This window comes from Protopterus annectens, chromosome 13.part0 (genome assembly GCF_019279795.1).
Source record: "Protopterus annectens isolate FY-2018-M chromosome 13.part0, PAN1.0, whole genome shotgun sequence".
Lineage (NCBI taxonomy): Eukaryota > Metazoa > Chordata > Ceratodontiformes > Protopteridae > Protopterus > Protopterus annectens.
This window is the reverse complement of record NC_056747.1, coordinates 1,091,717,308-1,091,744,554: the sequence shown is the minus strand read 5'-3', so window position 1 is coordinate 1,091,744,554 and position 27,247 is coordinate 1,091,717,308.

Here is a 27,247-nt window from a genome sequence, read left to right as displayed (position 1 = left end):
AGATGGTGTCATCCCACCTGCGAGGGATACATGATTGGTCTGGAGCATATAGTCTACATGTTGGTGATGAACAGGTGCAGCATGTTGTCACCACTTGTGGGAGTGGTAACAAGTTGTTCCATAGCAATGCAGGGAATGAATGATAAGACACCTTCAAATAGGGTCTTGCAGCTAGAATAATGCTCACACTGTATGTTTGGGTAGTTGCAGTACAATGATATAATGGTGTGTGTAGAGACGGTCACATTCCCAGTGTTGTCAGGAAGGCCAAGTGGGTTTCCTGGGTATGGGAGTGTGATGTGTGCCTGGCTATGAACCTGAAGGCAGTCTAACCAACTGTGTGTTGCACATGGAGAGGCTCTGATGCTTTGTGCAGTGCCACCAACCTGGGGGTGTGTGTATCTGAGGTGCCTTTGGATACATCCCCCCTGTTCTGTTTTGGTGCATGTGTAGGGGATGACAAGCATGGTATCAGGAATGACCTGGCACTGATGGTGTGCACCTGGGAGCCTTGTACCAGGAGTCTGTTACTGCACGGATATTGCTGTACCCCATGCTAAGGACAGTTTCCACTGCATGCATCTTGAGGTTTACACTGCTGCTGTTGAGTAGCATTGCTATTAGTGTCCCATCCCGTGTGATACCTGTGTAGGTGGCTATGTAATGTCAGCCTTGCATACAAAGGCAGTATGTGTATAGCAACAACCTCTGCCAATATACAATGGCCCATGGGTGACAGGTACAAGCTGTCCCAAGCAAAGCAATGTGGCATGTCCAGCATGTAATCCCACACTGACAGGCATTGGATCCCCTTTGGATGTCACTGAAAGATACGTTAAGTGCAGAAACCGATGATCCTGTCTACATATTGTGGCAGCATTCATGGTGAGGGTGAGATGCTACCCAAAGCCAGCGTCATACCAGCCTGTGCCACAACCTCAAAGAGCCCCTCCATGTCCACTAACATGTAGTCCAGGGAGGTGCGTCTGAGGTCATACACACTGGCACAGACAATGACTGAGTCATACTGCTACATGCCTTGGAGTGACTGCTTTGCTTGTGTTATGTGGTGGATCATAGTGCCCGACGGGCAGCTCAGCGTGACCGTCACCTTGTTCAGCCTGGGAGCAGGACCACCGTGTACATGTCAATAGAGGTACCTCATACAACCGTAGCAGGTGTGTTGTCTAGCCGTATGGCCTGACACTGTTTGGCACACAGGCTTTGTGAGCTATGTGTTGCATGTGCTCTGCTCTGGCGTAATGTTTGCTTGTGTGTCTGCTTTGCAGGTGTCAGCTGCTCAGGCAGGATGCTATTCTGAGAGCCCAATAATGTACCCGTGTGTGTCTGTGTTTGGATTGTGGTCATGGCAGGTCTATGGGAGACTGGTACTGTATTCACTGTAGTATCCCACTCCACCTGACAGGGAATGCCAGTGATGTGTAAACAGAGCTTAGCCCCCAGTTTGGCTATGTGGTTGCATCTCTCACATGTGTTGTACATGTATGGGAAGGGGAGAGGGTTGTCTGTGTACATGAGGCAGCTGTAACATTGCCACATGACTCACAGATTCACCAACTGGACCTGAGAGTAGATCGACAGGTGACCTTTGCACATGCTACCATAGCATTGTGACTCCCATACTAAGTAATGACACATAGGGCCAATGGGGAACAAGGTACTCAAGGTGACTATGTGAGGGTGTAGTGCTCCTGAATTGTTAGTGCTGCATATATGAATGCTGTCTTGAGCAAATGTGAGGTAAGTCATATGCAATGTGTTACAGGCAAGCTACATGCAAACAGGACAAACAGTGACGTTCTGTCAAGTGACACATGGACATCAGTACAGTAAGCAATACATATGTCACTAGGGATCCACAGAGGCACTGTATATCTGCACCACAGGTGGAATCAGTGTTCAGGAACATAACAGGCAAACATGCATACAAACAAACCTACAGTCAGCAGGCCTGTATGTAGACTATGCTACAACAAACAAGGTGTACAACTTCCAGTATGTAACAGTGCATATATGCAGGCACTCTAAGCCAGTACCCAGACATTTCCAAGTCAGACGGGCAGGGTCCAGCCGCAACCCCCACAAGTGTATAGACCACGTACCTTCGTAATGTTGAATAACTGGCCTGATACCCAAGTGCTCATACCTGTAATAATACACATGTCAAATAACAGACACTGAGCCCTCACTCAGCAGTTTCAGACGTAGTATGATGTATGCTACCTGTCCTGGCACCACAGTATCCTTGACATCTATGGACACTCTCCCTCCTGTCATAGTTAGTTCTGTGTTTTGGTGCTGTTATGCATGGTATGAGGTGTGACCTTGTAGTGCTAGTGTGCTCTTGTGAGCCCTGAACCTGTTGTGTAGTACTGCACAGATATCAACATCCTGAAACATCTGCATTGCAGAGTCGTGTGTGGACAGCATGCAACTCGCAGTTGGCATGGCCATCATTGAGTATCAATATGTACATTGTTGTATCCCCTGTGCTACCTATGTAGGTGGTCATCCCTTCACAGCCTCACCACCAGTATGCAAAGATGTGCAGACAGAACACTGTGGTAATTAGTATGGGTGTACAAAACAATACAATGGCATTCATACTGTAACTGCATCAGGCATGCTGGTATATACCCACAATGCTATAATTACACTGTACTGTTGTCAACATCATACTATTACAATACATCTATGTAGTCACCCTGTGCATCAGCACCATGTTAACCTGTTCCTGCACCGATTTTACAGTTTGCAGGAGGTGGCACAGTTTCATCATATGCACAGGGTGTGTACCTGGTATGCCTGAGTCTGCCACTGATACAACCAATTGACATGTCTGTGTGTGTGTGTTGGTGAGGGACAGTAGTACAAGATGGGGCAATGTTGATGCAGTGTGTGCGTGTATGCGGTAGCCCTAGGTGTTATCACTTTGCATGTGTGTATGAATGCACACAGTCCCACCTCATGGCTGCCATATACAGGTGTTTGTGGACAGCCACAGACTGTACCTGCCAGGACATACAGATCACTGTCTGTGGCCACGGACATGGTACCTGTGCCTGGCAGGGGTGCTACGGACCATATCAGGTACCAAGCCAGACTGGGTACTGTCATCAGAAGCAGTTGTTCGTTGACTAGAGACAGGTCCCTGTTGGGACTGTCCAGCACCACGTGCATGTGGTCTCCTGGGGCGGTCCGATGACAGCACAGACCCAGTATTGCTGGGGCTGCTGCTGGCACTATGTGAGCGGCCACGGCCCTGTTGTCATCTGCAATGGCTGCCAGCTGCTGCTGTTGCTGGCATACGGCCACGTCGACGCCTCAACCATCCACCATTGCCCTGGCTCATGCAAATATAGTTGTGGAACAGATCTAATGTGTCCCCCCAACGTCTGTCAATGACCTTGGTGAAGTTGCGGATGGCAGCCACAACATCACGCATACTGTCACTCATGGCTGTGCGACATGCTCTCAGCTCCCTCAGACCCTGTCTGGTGTACCGTTCCATACGTGACTGTGCCTGCATTACAGCCCGAAACATAGCTGGGGTTGTAAGACCTCTGTGGGCCCATCTGACAGGGGCAGTACGCCCACGGATGCTCCCACGAGAACCCATGGACATCTGCCTGTGTGGTACCGTGTCATGGCCCTGGCCATGGGTGCAGTGTGGGGATGCATGTGCCACTGGTACCACATTACCCTGGTCAATGCCCACTGTATCCTGTCCATCACCTAGGGACATTGGTGACAAAGGATGTATTGGCAGGATGACTGTGCACATTGATGGGGTCGACAGCCGTGTAGTGTCAATTGGCTGACCAATGATGGACCCTGGCACACCTTCCTGTGCCATTACACAGGTATCATCATCACTATCCACAGCAGCTGATTCAAGTTCCCTGCTGCATGACACCAGAGCAGCACCAGAACCTGTGGGAGTAAGACAGGAAACACAGTTTACAATGTGTACACAATGCCACCACTGATGCACACATGCACACATGGGAACATGCACACATGCACACATGCACACATGCACACATGCGCATATGCGCACATGCGCACATGCACACATGCATGCATGGGCACATGCATACATGCACACATGCACACATGCACACATGGGCACATGCACACATGCACACATGCACACACCTCAGTATATGAGATATCAACCCACAGACACAAACACACCTGCAATCAAACACATACCACTACTTCTTCAGCCTATTATTACTATTAGTATACAGAGTAGTGAAGGTAATGGTATTACACACTCACCAGCATGGATAGGCTGCCTTGCTGTTACACCAGAAGGACCTGCGGAAAAGAGACATTTATTGTCAGTGGGCACAACTGTGCCATTGATACTGTGGGCATGTTACAGTTCAGTAGTGCAACAGTTAGCTTCCACAGGTGTACTGCAGATAATGAGGTTATCACTAATGCACAATAATTACCAAGATAACAGCTACAAATCGAGGACACACCCTACACATGCATAACCTAACAGAGTACAGAATGGTCACTATACACATGGCATGTTACCTGCACGCTCTGTGTCCTGCTGCTGTGTGGCTCCAGCCTCCATCATTACACATGTATGCTGTTGTTGTTGCTGCTGTGCTGGAGCCACAACACTCAGGAGTAGTCCCTCCAGTCTGGTGAGGGGGGGTGTCTAGCCACCCCACCACCAGTGGCAAGCTGCTGCCTGTGGATATCCGATGCACGCTGACGGACATTTCTAATTAAATCACTGCAGTGATGGCGTACCTGCTCATATGTCCGGTTATGTGTGCCTATGTCATTTACCCGACGGACCAGGTCTTGCCACAGTGCAGCCCTCTCCTGCTGGTTCTGGCTGGTGTGGGAAAAGAGTACAGCGAAATCCGGCACCAGGCTCTGGTGTATCTCCTCTTCCTCTGCAGCGGAGTAGACTGGGTTCCGCTGGTGAACCATGGCCCTGAAAAGGAGAAGGGAAATATGTCAGCAATATCTGTCAGCAGACTATAGCACACATAATACACATTATACTTGACTGCACTGATATAACTTAGGCACCATATATAGCATCTGTCTGTCTATTGGGGGATACACATGTACATGACCAGATATCAGTGCTCATCCAACTGTGCAACAGTACCTGGCATACTCCATACAACAGACTAGTATACTGCAGCAGTCAACGCACTGTTTCAGGTACAATACACAACCTCACACTAGGGGTTTGAATCAAGGTACTGTATGGGGAACATTATCAGCCTATGCACTGCACACAATGCACGTTACATATTTCACTGGTAATGCACACTACTCTTACTTGCCATAACCCTACCTACACCACAGTGACATACAGGGTAACACAGCACAACATATGGCAATGTAGTATGTGTTGATCACAATACCCCACACACCTGTCTCTGGCCTCACACCAAGGACACACACTACCATGACAGACAGACAGTCATGGTGAGCAATCACACCAGTACACAACATGCACCCAGTCACTAGCACACTCATTCCACCTCACATATTCCATTTGCAATGTGTTAATGGGTGTGCATTGTGTCCTAGGTAGGTAGTGTGCTTATGGCCCTGGGCCTACAGCAGCATACTGTCATGCTACCCTGCCCCTTGTGACACGTGTTATGATCGTACCTGCTCCTTACAAACAGTTAAACAGGGTGACTCATATGGCATATTACCTATCAGCATAACATTCAGCAGGGGTATGTCTGACATCTACTCATGGGGAGGCTTGCTTCTTAATTCTGTGTGGTCTACTACAGGGTATGTCATATCTGTGGGTAGGATCCCGTACCTCCACCATGTGCTCTATACTGCAGTGACAAGGACGACAGACAAAGGTAATTTGTGTTGTGGATGTTGGAGGTGTTACCATGGTTGGGAGACAACTGTCATGGGTGTGACCGAACTATGTATATCCAGCAGTTTTAACCTCTATGTAGGTAGTCTGTGTGCGCTCTGTGGTGTTTGAGTGCATTGACACAGTTACTTGCATATGTCTGTGTCCTTCACCATATCTGTAGCTGTCATGGGAGGTACATATCTTGTAGGACATTGTGGGGTGTGGAGGGGTACAGTGACCTACATGTCCATAACTGACACACCATGTCCGCTGACACATTCCATGTACAGGTATTACAGGACTAGTGTGCCATTGTGTATATCGATGTGGAGCCTATTGTACACTTGTTGACCCTGTTCCCCCCTGACACATGCAGTGGTGGGCAGGCATGTACATATGTGGTGGTTACTGGTGTCAGTGTTTTTGAATGGGGTATGGTACTCCAGTATCCACACTGGTGTTCACTCCATGCCTGTGACACCAGGCACCTGTAGCAAGACATCTGCACACATGTGCCTCGCACAGTCTATATATATATATATATATATATATATATATATATATATATATATATATATATATATATATATATATATATTGATAGATTTATATCTGTATATGGATATATCTGTTTGTATATATGTATATATATAATATGTATATATAGATGCAGATATATACATATAGATGTGGGGAGAGAGGGGGAGCGAGTGAAAGATAGACACAGGGTGAGTGTGAGTGTGAGGGGGTGGGACAGAGAGTGAGAGATAGTCATATACAGACATATCTGTTGTCAGTCAGTTCTATCTGTATATGTGTAAGTCTCTACAGATATCTATATATGTATGGGTGAATTACATATATCTGTACGTACATATTCTACCAATCTTGATGTCTGTGCAGTAAGTGAGAACCTGGTTCAAGGCTCCTGAGAGCACACCAGCGGTACCAGGCTATACCCCATATCATGCATTTTTGCCCCAGGACTTGGGACAAAAACAAAAAGGAAGGGTGTGTGTCCATATTCATGGAGGACACACACACCTCCAGGTTAGTGGCAATATATGAAGCATCACAGACCATCCAGGTGCATATAACCGTAGGCAAACCTGCTATACAACTGGTAGCATGTTACAGACCACCCTCCCAATCTCAGGGAATACAGTCGGCCTTCCTGTAGACATTGGAGGATATGAATGTCCCACCACACACCATCATATTGGGATAGTGCGAATACCCTAACATACACTGGGTGCATTATTCTACCCCAAACACCCTAGCCCAAACGTTCCCGGAATTCACTATGTCAAATGCAATGGAACAGCTAGTCACCTCTCCCACAACAGGAGATAATATACTGGACCTGATCATCACAAACATGGGGACAATGTGCTACACACTTGAAGTATACCCCTCACTAGTCACATCTGACCACAGACTAATCACCCTGAATATACATATCCCACCTCCCCCACAACACAACAGACTACAGTGGGAAACCTCTCACATGCCAACTTTACATGTCTTATAACTGAATTGGTATCCTTAATGCCCACTGGGCCAGTGTAATCCACTTCCCACAATGCAGACACCCTCACATATGCTTCTACAGACATCTCCAAGAATGCATGGATCATGGAATCACAAATGGAACCATGACCCTCTCCACCAAGGGCAGGCATCCTGTCTGGTGGACCCCAGCATTGAACAAACTGTATAACAACAGATGGTAGCTACTGCATGGCAGAGCATACTTCCATAGAGCTATGTCATCTCTCATCAGCAGTAGTAGAAAGATAGGTTTTGTCGTACAAACATGCAAGGCCAACAATGAGAGGGACATCGCTAAGGTCACTACAGATAACCACAAGGCCTTCCTCTGCTATGTTACACACCTGGGTGGGAACCCTCAGTTGTGTTCACAGTTAGTTCACAGTGACATACGCTACACTGAACACACAGATAATGCCAACAGTCTGGCAGACAGGTTCAGTGCAGGTTTCTACACTCCCTCACCCACACGTGGAATTACTTATCCCAGCTGACTGTAACCTCCCTGTCATCTCAGATGTCCAGCTGGGAACCACCCTCAGTGGAGCTGTAAACACAGCAGCAATGGGACCCAATGGTATTGCAGGTTGCATGCTACGTGAACTGCAAGAGGAGCTACACATGCACATTGCATGCTATTCAGCCATAGCCTTACTACAGCATATGTACCTGGACACTGGCATACAGCAACTGTAGTCCCACTCCACACAGGAGGCACCTCTACAGACCCTGGTAACTACTGCCCCATAAGCTTTACCAGCCTGGTCTGCAACACTATGGAAAGGATCATTATGGTACCCATACACAGAGACATTGGGGGCTTAGACACTTGATCTCACCCGGTTTGGCTTTGTAGAGGGCAGATCCTGCCTTATGAACCTGGTTGAGCTTTTCAAATCAGTCACTATAGCCATTGCTGAGGGCATAGCGGTCCATACAGCCTACCTGGACTTGCCTACAGCATTCAACACAATACCGCACTCTGCCATCATAGACATGATCAACAGCTGACATGTAAAGCCATATGCCACATGATGGGTTGCAAACCAGCTAACGGATAGAAACCCTATAGTCAACCTCACTGGTGCCATGTCAGACTCAGAGCCAGTCACATGTGGTGTCCCACAGGGCTCTGTCCTGGGACTGCTCATGTTCGGCATATCATTCTCAGATGTGGAAGCAGACATGGGAGGGTAGTGGCTGACAATGTTCAAAGATGACTGCATACTAGGCGCCATAGGCGATACACCTGCTGACACATACATCCTACTGACAGGCCTCACGGACACCAACAACTGGTGGCGGAGTCATGGCCTGACACTGCATGCCACGTAATGTATACTCATACCCTTTTGGATGGACAAGGTACCTACATATTATCACATAGGCAATAACCCACTGAGTACAGACAAAGTAATCGGAGACCTGGTGACACTGTGCAATGCTGACCTCTCATTTGACACCCACGTTGCTGAAGTGGTTGGATGGACTTCCTACCTTGCCCACCTTATCATGAAGGGATTCACATCCACATCAAAAGGGGTCATTGTACCCTTATACTCCTCCCTTATCAGGCCCATGACTGTGTACTATGCCCCATTTGGTATGTACCTCACCTGGCACTTGCAACAGCTAGGGGGACCTCATGAGTACATCACCAGGAGGATCAAGGGTCTGCAACAACTGTCATATGCTGCCAGACTAACGCAACTCATGCTCTATTCCATAGCATACTGCCTACGTAGGGGTGATCTGTGCCTGATGTAGTAGGCCATGTCCATCTGGTAGTGATGGACATGTTTCACCTCATAAAATACAAATCCATCAGAAGCACGACAGCTACGGATTTAAACCTCAGCACACATATGAATAGGACATTCTGTAAGGACAGATCCATCACTAAGAGGCTTCCCATACTGTGGAACAGGATCCCAGTTCATGTTAGGCAGAGACCCTCACTGACACTCTTCATGTGCATTCTTGACAAGTGGATGGGAGATCATAGATTTACAGCAGGGGTCTTCTTTGTGTCACTACTATACAGAGGCGCAGGTTTCTAAATCTATTCTATACACTGTCTGCAGATAGCCTAGTACTAAACTATGCCACTGTGAAACTATATCTGTCTATGTATTTCTACATCCCTCTCTATCTATGTATACACATATGCATATTATATATATATATATATATATATATATATATATATATATATATATATATACATACATATCTCGATATACATACATATACACATGTTATATATATATATATATATATATATATATATATATATATATATATATACTCCTTTTTAGTTCCACATATGTATACACACAGTAACATACTGCTGAACACCCATTACTGTACCACCTACTTGTACATTGCACTACAACCTACATTGCTATGTGCACATAGCTACCATCACATACATATGTATGTGGAGCCTTCAGTGACAGTTTCAGTATGTCCCCATCCCTATGCACATCCTCATATACATAGATACAGACCAATAACACATCTGGAGGGTTCACAGTATGTAGAGTATTATAGTGGCACTTTACATTACCTGTGTTTGTTGCAGCTGTTTGTGTAGGCTTGCAGTTGCTTGACCTGCTGTCTGCCTTGTTGCTTTGTTGTTTCAGGTTTGTTATTTCTTTCTCTTTCTTTCTTTCTGTCTTTCTTTCTTTTTTTTTTTTTATTTTCTCTCTCTTTGTCTCTCTCCATCTCTCTCTCTCTACCTCCAGTGGGTGTAATGACAGTATTGCATGTGTGGACTGGGAGTACAGGATGCTTTTGTAGGTATCTGCACATGTCCATGTGATGGCCTCTGCACCAATTGTTAGCCAGCATTTACTAATTGCATGCAGCCTGTTGTGTAGTGATTGCAGTTCTCACTGTGATTACAGGCCTGTGCTATAAAAAGGTCTGTTAGGTAGGCGTAGCCCTTTCAGATTATCAGGGTGGGGACCATGCTGGTTTGCTGTGGACACTGTTCTGTGAGTGTAAGGGTTGGTATGTCTCTCATATTTCAGGCTGTGTTGTAGACACTGCAATGCATGTTGTTCTGTAAGATGAGTATTCCTTCCTCCAGTGTCCTGCTCTCTGTGTGTATGTAAACTGACACCTACGACTAGTAATACTGTGTATATGGGTGTGTGTGCTTTCCTGTGGGGATTGGGGTGTACCTGGTTTATAGCAGTGGCTCTTGCAATCTGCTGCTATGGCTTCAATATCTGGCCTTTACATTCACTTCTTGTATGCCTGCTAGGTGTCTTTACTGTTATGTGTTGCTATGGCTTTCCTATTTTCCATTTACATTCACAGCTTGTAATGCTTGCTAAATCTGTTTGGCCAGCAATTCCCTATGTGTTTGTTGTGGTAGGGTGTTACTGCATGCAGTATGGTCTGGCCATGGTGTGGGCCTTGACACTTACAGGGGTATTTGATCATGCTGCTGAGCAGGCCTCAGATACTCTCCGGTGCATCTTTTATCAGCCTCATGGAATGGTACATAGCAGTGGGTTACTCCAGTGACATATTTTGATACTCTGCAGTTGTGACTGTGGGTTATTTCAAGCATATGTATTAGTACACCATTTGTGCCATGCAGGTGGTGCATACCTTCAGTCAGTCATACTTACCATTGCATGTGTAGTTACACCTTTCTGCCTACTGTTAGTACATTTGGCAGGGTGTCAGTGGGGCACAGGTAACATTTGTTTTCACATCAGGGACATCCCTGTAACTCAGTCACAGTTGCTATGTCTGAACTCTTAACTATTCAACTATGGCTGTGTTTATCCTGCTCTGAGTATGTGTGTGGCTTGCCAGATGCTACTGTGACATTATTACCTAGTAGCTACCAACTAGCATGACTATTTGTCAGCACACAGTACTATTTTACAAATCCACTAGATTTGACAGTAAATATACATGACATTCTTTGTGTACTAGACTTATATATTCCCTTTACATTAATTCCTACTATTTTATGATATATTTCTTTCAGCACAATGCTCTTGTATAGCACTCATGGCTTAGTGGTAAGTCATGCACACTAGTGTTTCCAAGGTCCTGGGTTCGAGACTGAGGGAGGTATTTTATTTTGCTGCTGAGAAAACTACAGGCCTTGTCATTCAGAGTGACTAAGGCACTTTTAAGCAGTTGTAATTGGGTTAGCGCTAGTTTGCGTGGAGGTCACACATGCGCACTGCCACTTAGCTTCGCACACAGAAGTGGACACCCACTTACTACTGCTTAAAAATGCTTACTCTCACGCACACCCGCACTATTTTCTTTGAAAGAAAAGAAAATGGGGAGATAGGAAAGTGGTGAAAAAGGGGTCACAAAGAGTGTAGGACAGTAGGGAAAAAATCTCGGGTTTTGCAGGAGGGATGTTGGTAAGGCCCATAGCTGCCCATTTCTTCGTCAGCAACAGCTGTGCATATGTTTGTAATTTGGTGTGACATTTGAAACCTTCCATCCCTGAGAGGGGTGTAAGGACAACAATAATATTTGTTGTACAGCCAATTGTAATTGCCAGTTTACATGTCCAGCAGACATGTGTGCAAAATGGGCAGCTATGTATGGGGCGTAATTTTTTTGTGGGTACAGAGTGCCCCCTTTTTTTTTTTCAGGTGAGAGTGGTATGTCAGGTACAGGAAGTCGGTATAGCTGTGGAGGTAGGTTGGGGAGGTGAACAGACAAGACAAACAAGACTCATACAGGGGCGGTGTATGACACATGTGGGGGGGTTACACAATTGAAAGGGATGAATGTTTGGATATCTCGAGCCCATGAGCCCACAGATGGCAACAGTGGAACTGAGATCCCCATCCATGGGCAGTTGCCACTGTGCCTTCACTGCCCAGGACAGGGCTGTGCTGGGGACTGTGTAGGCCGGGCAGCAGGCACGCCTGTTAGTTGTGCCACCCGTGCCTCAATCTGGCGTAGGGGCCCAAGCACAGCGTGCCGGATCTCCCTAAGCACCACAGTCCGGACACTACGGAGGGTGAGTGGATGTTCTCCTCTGGCCACGCTTGCAGAGGGGGGATGAGCCCCATCCCCTGCAGCGCTTCCACCCACAGGTGGCACAGGGCCACCGGAGGAGGGTCCAGCCTGGGCACTACTGCCAGGTGCACTCGCCAGCTGAGGTGGGAGAGGTGGGTCCGCTGGAACCCACCCTCCCTGTCGTCCTATGTTTTGCATTATGTTATGACAGTTTGGGTTAGTAACGTACAATACCATTCACAATTAGTTGTAACAGCATGCATTAGTATTCCCATTAACCAAACACCCATAAATTCAAGCCATTGAACAACAAGCATAACACATGCATAATTTGAACAGCAATACACAATCCAACAACATGCAGGGTTGATTGATGGCAACAGGCCATCAGGTTTGGATGTATGAACAGGGCAGATGCATCAACGTACATGCAAATATGTATGAACCAACAGGACAAATGTCCAGGGGTGTTAATTGTGAATGCACATACCCATTTCATGTGGAATGGATTATTTGTGGTTATAGGGTAGGGTGAAGAAATATTTAATTAACAACTTCAAATACCTATACATATGCTGTACATTTCTACTAGCTGCAGATATATACACACTACAGGTCTGCCTACAGTTTCCTATGTGATAACTACTTCAGGTTGGTGATAGGAATGTAACTGCTACATCAATATACATTTCATACTTATTCATACACATTCATATCTGGCTCTGTTCAGCTACATCATCCTGCTACATTTGCTTTATATGGCTATAGACAACTGTGGATGTTTGGTATTTCAGACAACCATACTATCTGCATATTGCAGACTGAGAGCAACATATCCAGAGTTTGGGACACACATTCCAGCTTCAGTACTGTTTTCAACACATGTTGCTGTTTGGTTCTGCCTGTCACATTAATTTCATTCTGTACTGACTGCAGTATACTTTATTCAGGTGTTATTACTACTTTATTGGTGGATTCATACCTCTTTCTCACACTCCCTCACTTGTTTCATTTTTACAATTCAGGATGGTACTTAATTCTAGGCTTTATTGACATGTTTTACCTTTAGTTATAACAATCCTTTCCAACAGTCTCACTTATGTCATGTTTCAAAATTTCAACAGGGATATATCTCACACATGTGTTTTACTCAGCTTCTGCAGCTGTACTTTTCAGCCTGCTGCAGGTTATGTACTATTATATTACAGGTGGGACATCTTTATTTCAGACTTGTTTCAGTTTTATGTTTGGATTACAGGCTGCATCACACTTTTGTAATCAAGCAATACTTGCAAACTCTCTTACACTGTTACTTGCACATTTTATTAATTAGTGACTACACTGCACTCTTTTGTTAACTGTCATACTTATATATTTATTTGCAGTTACTGGGAGAGAATTACTGACCTGCCTGGTGGCGCAACCGCACCAGCCTATCGCCATAGGCTCGACGGTTCGCAGAATGGACACCTGCAGCTGTAATATAAATGAAGTAATATTGGAATACACATCTCCATAATATCAGCTAGGTTAATTTCTTACATACATAATTACATGTAACTTACTCAGTAGTGGGGTGTTGGGCATTTGCCGGGCCTTCTGGATCCAACGGTTCAGTTGGTCCTGCTTCCATCTCTTCAGGTCCGCATGGTGGTGACGGACCTGCTCACCAGTCCTTGGTATTCCTGTGGCACTGGTGAGATCATGTGCCAACCGGTCCCACGCCTCAGCCCTATATGCTCCCCACAGGACCTGGCCCTGCATGAGTTGGGCCTCATGATTATGGACGAGGAGTCAAACCATATATTTGGACTACTCAATGCCCCACCTCTGTGCTCGGAAGCAACTACCCTCTCCTACACCTGACATCCTGGCTGCAAGTCAGTTCCACAATCGGTTATGCTGTGTATTCCCGCCTATGGGGCTTATATATGCCGTTTTTCCCGCACTTATCTGTGATTGTCCATTTTGGAATTGTATCAGCTTCACAAAACCTGCTTTGTCATGCTCCTCTTTCTATTCATTCCTATATATATGCTATTACTGCATTTCTAAGTGCAACTGTCATGGCTTAGTGGTTCAGTACTTTGACTATGGTGCATGGTATCCTGGGTTCGAACCTGGCCATTTTGATACAGCTCGCTCAACGTTGCCCGTCAGTTAGCTTGTTGGCGCGGTGCACAGCTCTGCGCAAATGGATCATGCTGGTTTACGTGTGGTTTGGCTGTCAGCACGCATATTACGCTCAACTCAGTTACAGGCACACAGTTTCAGCGTGTTAAAATGCTGCTCAACCCCGGGCACTCATTTTACACCTATTAAACCACTGCTCACCTACGGGCACTCATTTTACACCTGTTGTAACACTGCTCACCTACGGGCACTCATTTTACACCTGTTAAAACACTGCTCACCTACAGGCAGATATCCTCAACTTGTTACACTGTAGCTCAGCTATAGGCACATCTGACATTTTATTTTTTATTATTATCTCACATTTCTTCAAAATACATGGCCCAGTTCATTACATTTTACATAAAATATAATTTTATATACGTACACATATGTCAGGGACTTGTTTCGTGCTTATTTCACTAAAAATAAAAATTGATGTTGTGGGGGCTTGAACCATGACTGCCTGTTCTTCAGCCAACGTCTCTACTGCTACGCTATTGCTTCTTGGCTTACTTTGCATATTTAGTTCTTATATGCTTTTCCACTGACTGCTAACTGTGGCTAAGTGCCGGGCACGCCCGCGCAAACGAGCGCACTCATGGGCAAACATCTTTACAACCTATATAAAAAAATATAAGATGTTCATTTATACATTTTATGTTCATAGTCTGTGGGGGCATGTGTTGTGTTGTGTTTATTCACATTTACACGTACTCTGTCATGGGCGTTTACTTTTGGGACTTTTACTCTTCTGGGGGCATGTCCGTTTGCAGGGCTCACCCTACGGACATGGCCCCTACTGTCTTACATGGACCGTGTTAGCCTTAGGTGTGATTCAGCATGCCCTCATGCATATGCATGACATGCTGACATCACACCGTTTAACTGCAGCCTCCGTGTAAGCCTTGTAACTCTTACACGGAGGCTTCGTGAATCCTGCCCTGGGTGTTTCTACCACTCTGCTATACATTTTCTTGTTATTCATTTCATATATCTCAACTTCTTAGTGCAAGAAATCTGGACAAAGTCTGACAAAATGGGGGAACAAAGGCTCAAAAATAGGGACAGATGTTACATATTGCTCTTATAAATTTAGAAAATTGCTAGAGTAACAGGGTTTGTGTTAACATATATTTTCTGAATGATTTGAAGTCTGAAACTCAAATGTATGTCATTATTTGGTGACTAAAATCCTCAGAGCATCCCAGTGATTTGGCAGAAAACCACAAATTTTATGAGGAACAGACCAAAGTATTAGGCAAAATATCTGTACATTCTGTTAAAATCTGGACAGTTGAAATGTATGATTTATTTCCTTTTTTCTGTTTGACATCTCCCTACATTCCAAGTTGTGACTTTAAACTCTCCCCCTCCTGTCTCTCCGTTACCACACCCCCTTCTTTTCCATCGTTGGTCACCTTGCATGTCTATTTTCAGCATGCCTAGTCAGCTGACTTCTCTTTATGATCTTTCCTCTCTCACAAGCTATTTTTCTCAATTTGTACTCATTTTCCTTTTCTCTCATTTATGTCTCTTTCCTTCTTTTCATTCATGGCCTGTACTGGTATCCTAATTCTGTTTATCTTCTTGGCCAACTCCAGCTCTCCCTTCTCCAAAACTTTCTAATTTTTACCCCCCCCCCATCCACTGTGCCTCTGGGATGTTTTCTTTCTCTGTCTCTCTCTTGTTTGTGTTTTGCTATTTTTGTTAAAGTTCTGGGTCTTTTTCCAATTACCTCTCTTTGTATTATGTTTTCCTTCTTTTTTTTGAGATCTTCTACTTATCTTCCCCCTTCTTTCAACACTGTTTCTATCCAATTCTGTATGTTTCAGGGGCTTCCCTACAAATTCTGTTCCCATTTGACACCCCATTTCTCCTGCTGCAGGCTCCCCAACTTAGAAATAGCTTAGTTGTGCACAGTTCCAATTTGTTGGCTCATTGCAGTGCTTTATTTTGTGTGTGTGTGTGTGTGTGTGTGTGTGTGTGTGTGTGTGTGTGTGTGTGTGTGTGTGTGTGTGTGTGTGTGTGTGTGTGTGTGTGTGTGCATGTGTGCGTGTGTATGCGTGTGTGTGTGTGTGTGTGTGTGTGTGTGTGTGTGTGTGTGTGTGTGTGTGTGTGTGTGTGTGTGTGTGTGTGTGTGTGTCTTACAGTAACAGATCTATTTTATTCTCCCACCTCCACCTTCTGGTTAATACTACCTACTCCAATTTTCTCACATGTGCTGTTCTTATGCTAGTGTATAAAACAAACTCAGTTTCACTACCTGACCATTCCAAGGTGCTGTGCCTGGCTGATCTCTTCTCCTATAGAATCTTCTACACAGGATGTCTCATGCTTCTCTACTGCTTAAACCCCAAACATTCCCAGAGGTAGTTTTCTCTAAATGCCCTATATACCTGGATAAGGTCCCCTCTTAAATAACAACATAAAACACAGTACAAGTTCAGATACTTTAGTCTTTGATAATAACTTAAATTTTCACAATCATCGATGCCTTTGTTATGTTTCTGGTGTACTTTTTCCAGTTTATTCACGCTTGTTTTCTTATAAGGTTTTGGTATTGTTAATCCATATTGAAGTTTTGGTCAAATATAACTAACAATGACTTCATCATTACTGATTTCCTAGACTTTATAAATCTTTTTTTATACAACCTATAGTTCTATAACTATCATTAACTAATTTGTTAATATGATTATAAAAACTCAAAGCAGGATCTACCCATATTATACACCTAAGTCCCCAAATGAATCTACAGTTTCAATCATTGCGCGCTGTATTAAATATTCAGCTTTCAGTTTATGTCTCCCAAATTTCATATGCTTAGTTTTTGATGTATTTATCAGCATATTATTCTCCTGTGCCCAAATGATCAATTTAGTCAAGTTCTTTTGCAGACATGGCCTATCTGTAACACATGTAATCAGTTTACCCAATTTCAAGTCATCTGCATACAGACTGTAGAACACTTCAGATGAAAAAGATAGAACTGAATGATGCAATCTAAATAAATACAGGCTATGACAGAGCCCTGTTGAACACCCTGATTATAACCAAGAACTTCACCTGTCCAATTGCCGTGTGATACTTGCTATGTCCTATTTGTAAGCCATGCAACTATTCATCTTATCAAGAGTACATCAATACCTAGTTGTTCTAATTTATTGATCAGTGTTTTGTGTAGTTTTGTGTATGATCTGGTCAAATGTTGAAGTTAAATCTATATAAATTACATCACAGCACAATTTTTCATTCATACCTGTTGTTATATTGTTATAAAATGTCATGTTACAGGTGGTAATAAATCTATTTTCAACATATTTATACTGAAATATGGTTTCAAGTCCCAACCTTTCCATTTCTGACAAAAACTTATCCAATATTACTTTCTCCACTACTTTTTCACAATATGAAACTAGACTTAACGGTGTGCATGACTCTGGGTTTGTCTTACTTCTCCTTCCCTTAAAGACAGGTTTAATAAGTGCATGTCTCCAAACTTGTAGAATGTTCCCATATTTATACACCCTACAAAATAATGCATCTAATGGTAGTGTAAGTTCTTGCTGAAGTGTTCTCAGATCATTATTACAAATTTCTTCTCCTCCCTGTGCCTTGTTTGGATCTAGTTTGCATATATATAATTTTAATATAATCTATTATGATTTCAGTCTCTGAGGTTACCTGGATGTCACCTGGACAACTTATCACCTTTTTTGGGAGCCAAACTGTTTTGTATAAGATATTATAAATATATCTATAATCTGTTGTGTCTGAAAATACATTTTAGAATCTACACAATTTGTATGTCTTTACTTCATTCTGTCAAACTTATAAATAGAAAGTTTGACAGAATGAATTATCTAACAATAACTTTTAAAACAGTTTGTTCTTTAGTGACAACATTTCTGCCTTTTTGTTTGATAACAATAAAAGTGTTTTTACTGGCTTTCAAATATTTTGAAAACTGATAAAATGCTTTCTTTTCTTTTTTCTTGTAACTGATAGTACATGCAGCAGTTAATTTCCACACCTTATGTACCTATAAAATGGTTTCCTATTATACTCACTATCTTTAAATAAACTTTCTTCAAATGTTTCTGTGTATCAATATATTAACTGCTGGAAGGGCCTTGGCAGGAATGTAATTTTGAGGTCACTGAAAATCATTGGATTCTGGGGTGATATTAAAAGCCTGCTCTGGTTAGTTAAGAGTTTAGTCTTTGCTCTTCTAATTTTAACCAGGACATCCATTCCCTCATCTGACTCCCTAAAGCGCTACAACATTCCATGGCACCTGCTTACAGTGATAAGGAAATGTATTACCTTGCAAGTGCAAACCACAGCTGCACCCTTTTTCATCCAGTGGTTCCCAAAACTGACACTGGCTTATGAAGGAAAGTGGGAATTATAACAACTGGGAAAGTATGCTTTAAATATGGAGTTTAGTGGTTAAATTCTGGCTAGGCCAAGATAAACATTTTGGCTCACACAGTGAGAAGGCCCAAACTGATAAATACATTATCCTCATGTACAGTAGATGGTGTACTTGCTTTGCAATTTATAATCTTATGTCTGTTGTCTGGACAAAAGTAACTTTGCTGTTAATATCTCTTCATTGCATAATAATCCATTACCCATTCTATTTTCTTTTAGTTATATTACTGATGTTTTCTCTAAATGCAGTTTGTTATGACTTTAGCTGAATGTTGTTATTACTGCTAAATCATTTAAACCTGCATTGCACCCACCACCTCCAAAGCATGACAGTTTGTCTCTGGCTACCCCATTTCTTTGTTGGATCAGCAATGAGAATTGTTAGAATCTTCCATTAGATAGTGCATGTATTGCACTTACTGAGACGGACTAAACATAACCCCAGTGTTGTTTGCTCTGTGCCTGGCACATGTTTGGAGTAGCTGGCCCATCTATGTCATTGACAGCACACACTTATATTGTGTTTCTTTGCCTGTAAGAATTGGTTGGTTGATTCTGGACTATTATCTTCTGGCCATCATAATCCTTCTCTCTCTCTCTCTCTTTCATTTTGTTGTCCTTGGTCTATTTGCTCTTTTTACATTAACTGTACCAAACATATGTTGGGGCATATTGACAACTGACCCATTTTAAAATGTGCCTTCTTGTCTTCTACTTTACCCATTCTTATTTTTCTCATCTGGAACTAATTTGAACCCAATTTTGTGGAGAAGGTAGGCTTTGTATAACTACCTTTATACCTCTGCAGAATCTTTCACTGTGCATGTCTGCTGCTTATATCATTCACATCAGTTGCACTAACCTGTGTGCATGGCCCCTGAAGTTCAGTTTTACTGTACAAAGTAGAACACTTCACGCACCCTTTTTGTGACTCCATTACTGTATCATCATTGCATCTCAGCTCTACTCTGCATATCAGACTTACACAACATATAGGTTCATAGGTTCATAGGTGTGTACTAGGCTAATGGCCCTGGGGCCATTACAAGCCTAGCAATAGGATTACCCTGGCATAGTGCCACCCGACCTTAGTTCCCAGTGCCTCTGTCGAGTAGAGCCACTGGTGTTGTCCCCGGGGTGAATTTTCTGTTTCCCATCCACTCATCAAGATTTCTCTTGAAGAGGGTCAGTGAGGTGCTCTGCTTGATATGTATGGGAAGTCTGTTCCATAGCATGGGCAGTCTCTGGGTTATGAACCTCTCCCTCCAGCATGTTCTGTTAATTGTGGTAATGAGGTTGAGGTCTCTGGAGCATGTGGTGTGGAAGGATTGGGATTTCTTTAGATGTAGCATTTTTAACAGAGCTGGGTCAGACATGGCTTTGTAAGTCAAGCAGAGATTGCCTCTAAGAGGGCGATATGAGACAGATAATAGTTGAGAGTTTTTTTGAGTCTATCCATATAGGGCAAGTGTTTAAGGCCTAGGATACTCTTTGTGAGGTACTTTTGTGGCCTCTCCAGTTGTTGCAGGTGTCTAGTGAGGTACATGCCAAATGGGGCATTGTACTCGATGATTGGTCTAATGAGGGAAGAGTAGAGGGAGACAATGACCTCTTTCTTCCTGGATGCAAAACCCTTAGTAATGAGATGTGCCACATAGAAGAACTTTCTGACCACAGTGGCAATATGGTGATCAAAAGAGAGATTGCTGTCAACCAGTGTTCCCAGATCTCTTATAATGTCTTCTGTATTCAGTGGACTACCATCAAAGTAGTAATTCATGGGAACCGGGTTTTTCCCAAAGGGGATGACAACACATTTTTTGGCATTGAGCTTAAGGCCATGGTTCTGACACCAGTCGGTCACAGTGAGGCCATTCTGTAGGATGTCAACATCACTTGGAGAGTTAATAATAGCTTCCAACTTGAAATTGTCTGCAAACTTTGTCAGCCTGAGTCCCTTCATGTTGGTCTGGACTTCAGAGAAGTAGATACCAAACAGGAGAGGACCTAGAACCGAACCCTGTGGAACTCCACTCGTGACTAATCAACAGTCTGACTTGGAGTCAGCTACTTTCACACTGTGGGTTCTATCTGTGAGCCAGTTTGCAACCCACCTAGTGATATAGGGGTCGATGCCAACCTTAGTGAGTTTTTCTATGATTCCTGAGTGGGAAATGGTATCAAAAGCCTTAGCCAGATCAAGGTAGGCTGTATGAACCACCTTGCCTTCATCCACAGCTCTGGTGACTGACTCAAAGAAGTCGACCAAGTTGAGCAGGCATGATCTACCCTTCACAAAACCAAACTGTGTGGGATTCAGAGTTTGGAGATTCCCTATATCTTTGTTTATTAGGTCCATGATGATGCATTCCATAGCTTTGCATATCAGACTCGTCAGGCTAATGGGGCGATAGTTCCCAGGGTCTGTAGTCGCTCCTCCTTTGTGGAGAGGGATAACTGTAGCAGTGCACCATTTGGCAGGGACAAAGCCTGAGGTAAGGCTGTGACTGAACAGAGCACACAGGTGAGGTGCCAGTTCACTCTATAGTTCATGTAGAACAGAACCAGGGATATTGTCAGGTCCCATAGAAGCTGTATTCTTGGCCTTGGACAGTGCTGTTTTAATCTGTGCAGCAATAATGCTGGGTGCCTGACAATCTACTGGTATTGTGATTGGTCCTTGGGGGGAGGGGGGTAAAGTTGGCACTGAATCTGTCAGGCAGTATACTGGCAATATCTGTTGGCTCTGTATAGGAGGTACCACTGTGCAGTAGCTCAGAGCAAATCTGGGTATTGATGTGGAGATTCTTTACATAACTATAGAAGGCCTTGTGGTTGTCTTTACTATCTGCTGCAATTCTGTTTTCATACCTAGCTTTAGAGGATTTGATGAGGGATCTCAACCTTTTGTTAAGGCAAATAAGGGAGTTTTTCCAGTCTTGGGACCTCACCTTATTCCCCATCAGTTTCCTCCTTCTGTTGTAGAGTTTGTTTATGGCAGGACCAGATTGGCTTCCTTTTTTTGGAGGAGAGTGTCTTGGTTCTATTGAGTATGGTGAGATCCATGCATTTGTGTACGTGTTCATACAGTGCATTGGTTTATGATTCTGCAGTCACGCAAATATTCTCCTTTTGCATGGGTGCCATGAAGTTAGCCACCTCTGTTTTTAGGATCCCAAAGTTAGCTTTGGAGAAGTTTGTCATGATGGTTACCTTTGCTGGGGGGTGGGAGGGATGTGGATTTCCAAGGTGATTAGTTTGTGGTCGGATCTATCCAGGGAGGAGCTGACTATTGGTGTAGAGCAAATGTTGCCCATGTTAGTAATGACTGGTCCAGGGCACTGGAATTAATGAACTCCAGGAAATGTTGGACAAGTGTATTGGTACATGAGTAGTTTACCCAGTTAATGGAGGGGTAGTTGAAGTCACCTAGTAAGAGAGTGTTAAGGTTGGACCCTAATATTCTCCAGGGTGCTTAGGAATGTGGAGTGCAAGTCTTGGGACATGGTTGGGGACCTATAGCAGGCTATGACCTGAATTGTTGTCTTACCCAATGTGAGCTGCACCTGAAGTATATCTGATGCGTTATGTTGGGCTACCAGTCTGGAGGTGTGCGCATCCTTTATGAATATGGAGACACCACCGTCTTTTGAACTTCAGTTTAAGTTCTGGGGCTGAAAGGTGTGGAATGAGTTATAGCCTGGTAGTGCAGGGGTGATTTCTGCTGCCTTGAACCAGGTCTCTGTTACAGCAAAAATGTTGATGTTCTCCATTTTAAGGAGTGCCACGAGTCAGTGCATTTTGAGATTTAGACTTCTAGCATTGAGCAACATGACCCTCAGATTGCATTTGTTTGTAGCTGTTTCGGTGGTAATTTGGTCTTTAGAACACCACCTAAAAAAGGGACTATAGAGGTGGCAAGAGGCTTGGCCAGTATCCGGAAGACTAGGGGTGACAGATGCAGGCCATCTCTGGCAAAGCATCGAGGTCTGTCAATCATGTCATCCTAGGCAGACAGATACTGGATCCCCTTAGAATGACACCAGAAACTTAGCCAATTGTTGAACTCAATCATTTTCTGCTTGTATTGTGGTATCATTCTGGGTGATGGTAGGATGCTGCTCAGGGCTAGGGTCATACCCACCTGGGCTTCATAATCTGAGAGCTCCTCCATGTCTCTTTTCATGTAGTCCAGGGAGGTGCGTCTCAAGTCATTCACACCCACATGTACAATGACAGAGCCATATTTGTACCTGTTGTTGCGTGACCTGAGTGCATGCATTATGTGTCAGATCCTGGCACCTGACAGGCAGCTGACTGTTACTTTCTCCTTATTCAACCTAGTGAGTGGGACATCAGTGTGCCTCACTATCGAGTCACCTATGACTAGTGTGTTGGGCATGCTGTTTTGCCTTAGGGGCTTTGGTTGAGTGGCACACTGTTTAGGAGATTTATGTGCCTCATGATTAGTGTTGTGTTGTGGTGGTTGAGTGCGTTTCTGCCTTGGAGGGCTCTGGTGCTGGGGAGATTTTTACTGAGGGCCTCCGTGAAGGTGGGTGTGTGGTTTGTGTTTTTATGTGAAGGCAGTGCTGGTGTGTGTTCCAGAGGGGCTATGTGTTCCATGTGGTGTGGTGCAAGTGTTAACCTTCTCTTGACCAGCTATTCTAGGCTTGGCTGGTAAGTGCATGGCTTCCAATTTGGATATATAAGTGCATCTCTTGCAAGTCTGAGTGTTGAAAGGTAAGAGGAGAGAGTTGTCAGTGTACATGAGGCAGTTGCTACATTGCCTAAGGATGCCCAAATTTACCAGGTTAATAGGGGAAAGCACAGGGAACTGACCTTTAGACATGCCTGGTGGGGTGGGCATTGATAAGTACTAGTTCTGTTTTCTTGTAGAATGTTTAGTGCTGGTAGCACTTGTGTGCTACAATAATTGCTACAAGAAGTCTGGTAAAGTGCTAGACTAATAAGCTAGTATAAGTGCAGGAGAGGAGAGAACTAGTAGATCTAAAGGAAAATTTGAAGACCAGGCTCTGGCACTGCTCAGAAGCTTGTAATCAGTCCTGGATACAGCAAGTCTGTATCTGGACTAGACTAGTTACAGGAAAGGTGGGAAACAAAAACAAATGTGAGCTTTTAAACCGGAAAGTTGAGCAAGATGGAAAAACTGCCCAAACGGCCAATAAACTACCATTACTGGGCCAGGAACCACTCCTCTTGTGGTAGATAGGCTACCTAGTGCTTACCACTCCCACTGATAAGCTAGAAGGCTTCCCTCCAACACAGAAAGGCTTTGGGGGCTCAGAAACTTACAGTCTTGTACACAGCAAATCTGTATCCGGACTAGACTAGTTACAGGAAAGGGAGGAAACAAGCACAAACACAGGCTTTTAAGCCAGAAAGTTGAAAGAGATGGAAGAAACTGCCCAAAAGGCCAATAAACCACAAATCTGGACCAGAAACCACTCCCCTTGTGGTAGATAGGCTACCTAGTGCTTGCCACTCCCACTGATAAGCTAGAAGGCTTCCCTCCAACGCAGAAAGGTTTTGGGGGGGGCTCAGGAGCATACAAACAGTCCTGGATACAGCAAATCTGTATCTGGACTAAACTAGTTACAGGAAAGGGGGGATACAAGTGCAAATGCAGGCTTTTAAATCAGAAAGTTGAGAGAGATGGAAAAACTGCCCAAATGGCCAATAACTACAATTTCTGGGCCCAGAAACCACTCCTTATGTGGTAGATAGGTTTCCTTGTGCTTACCACTCCCACTGATAAGCTAGTAGGCTTCCCTCCAACACAAAAAGGCTGGGGGGGGGGGCTCAGGAGCTTACAAACAGTCCTAGATACAGCAAATCGGTATTTGGACTATAGTTAGAGGAAAGGGGAGAAACAAGTACAAATGTGGGCTTTTAAATCAGAAAGTTGAGAGAGATGGAAAAACAGCCCAAATGGCCAATAACTACAATTTCTGGGCCAGAAACCACTCATTATGTGGTAGACAGGTTACCTGGCGCTTACCACTCCCACTGGTAAGCTAGAAGGTTTCCCTCCAGCACAGAAAGGCTTGGGGGCTCAGGAGCTTACAAACAGTCCTGGATACAACAAATCGGTATCTGGACTAGACTTGTTACAGGAAAGGGGGGAAACAAGCTTAGAATTTTTTTTTTTTAGTAAAGTGGAAAAGGAGAAAACTGGAACAGAAGTTAATTCAAGGTTAAGAATCTAATTGGGTTGGCCTTGACACATGTTTTCTCCCTGTTAGGAAAAACGAACTATGACACTAGACTGGGAGGAGTGTCCCAGATCAAATATACAGTATGGGCGGACAACTGCAAAGCCACCAAGTATAAGAAAAAGACAACAATAGGGATGGGGTGTGGGGAACTATTACAGCTACTAGCTGTAGCCACTGAATGAAAGTTTTAAACAGATAAAGGAGCAAGGAGACTCTAGAGAATGCTTTTAACTGCAAACAAGTCAGTTATATGATACCTGACTAGAACACAGAACCTCAAAAATCAAAAATGCACAGAAAAGCATGGCTAGAACACTCACAAGCAGAAAATACAACTCTCAGTATGAAAAAGCAGTTTACAGTTAAGTAATTCAGTTAACATGCAACTACAATACTGAAACAGTATCTAGCAATGAAAAATGCAGCTGAAACAGTATAAAACAGTACATAAATACAGTGAAATAATAAAAAAGCTTTATAACAGTGCAAAATGTAGTAGATTAACTGTATAGCACAATTATAAGTGTTACAGAAGTGTAATTCAATGAAATAAGTGTAAAAAATAACTTATCCTGCTCTTGGAATCTTAAGGAATTTCTGTTTAATCTCAGTAATGAATCACAATTCACAGCCTGATAAATACAAGCACAGCTTTTTACAGACACAAGGTTTATATCAGACAGGCTGGAAGAATCAAGAAGATTGAATTACTACTCAGTCCTACTAGCCCCTGCTATTATCCAATCACTTGTGCTACAGAAGGTCAGGAAACCCTGTTACTCTCAATAATAATGAAGACAACAGACTATCAGTAGAAAATGGCTGCCAGAAACACAGGAAACTCAACAAACAAAACTACCAGGCCTGGACAACAGCAGGCCTCTATCAAGATCATACCACCTGAGCTGAACACAGAAACCTCACGATAAATGCACAGAAAGAGCACTCACAATGAGAAAATACAAGTCTCAGTATGAAAAAGCAGTTTACAGTTTATAAGCCCTTTCTGAATCCCATCAACTGTAAGTCACTCGTGCAGTGCAAAAGCGTTTGTGCATTTTTCATGTCTTTTTGGCTAGCTCGAGCTACACATGTTGAATTTTCTTACTATGGAAGGAATCACTGTTACTGTCCCTTATTTTGGTTGATGATTAAATTAATTACTTCACTAATGATTTTACCCAGACTTACTCATTCATGAAAGAGTCATTCTAGTCATCAGGGGAAACTTTTCTGCCTGATTAAGGCATTCATGCCATACCATTCCCTTAGTTAAATCCTCACCTGTCTTTTTCATTCTGCTAAAATGAACAAACATAGCTCAATAAAAATTAGCCAGAAAAAAGGACAGCAAAACTCCATCTACTGTTACAGAGTGATTAACAATAAAGCAGATCCTGTAAAAAGAGAACAGCTGGTAGGGTTGATGACAGAGACTAAGCTTGTGAGAAGTGACCCTGATGAAAATCATCAAATTCAGCAAATGTCTAAAAAAGTAAAGAAACTGGAACTAAATTATTTAGCATCTTTTAAATACAGAACTACCAGATAAGAAGCCATGTACACTCTAAACTCTAGCAGCAACATCATGTACACATAATAAATTATAGCTGAAGGTAAGGCAGCTGAACACTCGATAAATACTTTATCATTTTGTCAGTTTATTATGGCAGACATTAAAACAACTGTAAAAATTGCTGCCTGTTATGTTCTGTGACATGCAGATCTCCAACAAGCTTCCTCGGATTCTTCTGACCAACCTACAAATGCAGATGGCATCTAATACAGCTGTCTCTCAGAGTGCAGTTAGATTGATCATTATAAGATTATTTATTTATTTGATATTTTTTACCTGGGTTAGTCTGACTGGGCAGAGACCCTTTTTCAGCGGGGAGCCGAGGAGAAAAGCTCCACAACAAAAACAACAAATAGTAAACAAAAA